The sequence below is a fragment of the Myotis davidii genome, unplaced genomic scaffold (genome assembly GCF_000327345.1).
Source record: "Myotis davidii unplaced genomic scaffold, ASM32734v1 scaffold115, whole genome shotgun sequence".
Taxonomy (NCBI): domain Eukaryota; kingdom Metazoa; phylum Chordata; class Mammalia; order Chiroptera; family Vespertilionidae; genus Myotis; species Myotis davidii.
In genome coordinates, this window is record NW_006291010.1 from 5,960,947 (window position 1) to 5,962,770 (window position 1,824).

Here is a 1,824-nt window from a genome sequence, read left to right on the forward strand (position 1 = left end):
TGTACCTTCTATAATTGAAACTTTGTTGCTTTGAGTGGCAGGCGGGAAGCTTGGCTTCCTCCATAGCCCAGCCAACCAAGCTTCCTACTTGCTCCAGCTCTGTGGCTGCCGGTTGCCATCTTGGTTGGGTTAATTTGCATATAGTTGCTCTGATTGGCTGGTGGGCATGGCGTGTAGTGAAGGTATGGTCAATTAGCATCTTTGTCTTTTATTAGTATATATATATGTATATATATATAATAACACATATATGTGTGTTATTATGCAAGATATGGTAAAATAAGTGTTGAGGGTGCAAATGCTGTGGGATAAGAAGAAATAAATTCTGGAGGAGGAGTGTCTATTAGGCCATCCCAGAAAAAAAAGGCATTGAAGGCTGGGGAGGGCTTAGATAAATTAATATATGGATATGAAACATGACTTCCAGAAAGCGTGCACATACACGTGGAGGTAGGTAAACACAGAGTAAATGAGTATGGCTAGTGAGTGAGTGCTATTGACAAAGATTACCCTGTCAAAGATAAGACTTGAGAAGTAGTTAGGATAATTTTATGGAAGTCTGTGCCCCTGCTCACAAGATGTGCGGAAATATGAGAGGGAGTCTTATGAAGAATCAAGCTTCATCTTTGGCTCAGAATTGTCAGGTCTTAGCCAATCACTTAAATATATGAAACACCTGTTTCATGAAGTAAGTCAGTAGTAGGAGTACAGTTCTCAGAGGAATATAGGGAAGACTCTGCTGTCAAAGAGTATACAGTCTTTGTGAAAGACAGAGAGAAATATGCGTCCAATAGAAGTTGATGTTATATTTGTAGTAATGCAGACATTGACAAAATGCCATCAGAAATATAAGAGGAAGTCTCATGAAGAATCAAGCTTCATCTTTGGCTCAGAATTGTCTTAGCAAATCCCATGGGAGTGGCAGTAGTGCTTTTCACACTTGGATTTAGCCCCACAGCAAATAAGCTCTTGTAAGTAAAACCTCAGCATAGAAAAATCTTGGGACAGTCTGAAGGGATGGGAATGCATACTCATACTTGGAAGTAGGATATTTTTGGTGTTGTTAATCCTCACCTGAGGATATTTTTTCCATTGATTTTAGACAGAGTGGAAGGATGGGGGTTGGGAGGTAGAGAGAGAGAGAGAGACATCGATGTGAGAGAGCCACATCAATTGGTTGTTTCCCCATACATCCTGAATGGGGTGGGTGACCTGCAACCCAGGTACTTGCCCTTGACCAGGAATCGAACCAGGGCCTATGCTCTAACCACTGAGACATGCTGGCCAGGAACTAGGATTTTGACACAGAGCACCCTTTTTAGTTTATAGGCTATAATAATATTATTAGGCCAAAATGAACCTAATTTATATACATATTTATTTTCTAAATGTATAATAAACATATTAGTATCATGCTCTTACTTTTCTTAGGGTTACTTTGGGCATTGAAAAACTAACTAGCTATGCTTTATTATACTCCAGTGAGCCATTACTAATCATTGAGTGGCAATTATGAACAGGAAGGCAGAGTGTTAGCATTAAATAGAAATTCTGGGATATGCTCTAAAACCTAAACCTTTTAGCTATGGTTGAAAAGTCTCAATAATGCTTTGGGATTTAAAAATTCTTACAGTGAAAAAATATGCCTAAATTTTGAAAAGATTGAGGTTTTAATCACTATGTAGTGTTTCTTTTTGTGGTGTGGGAGGCTTACACCAATTATGACATATATTAGCAATGAGAAAATTTCTAAAGCAAAATTTGATAGATGGCCATGGTTATTCATTTCAGCTTATTCCAACCAAAAAAACAAAAACAAAAACA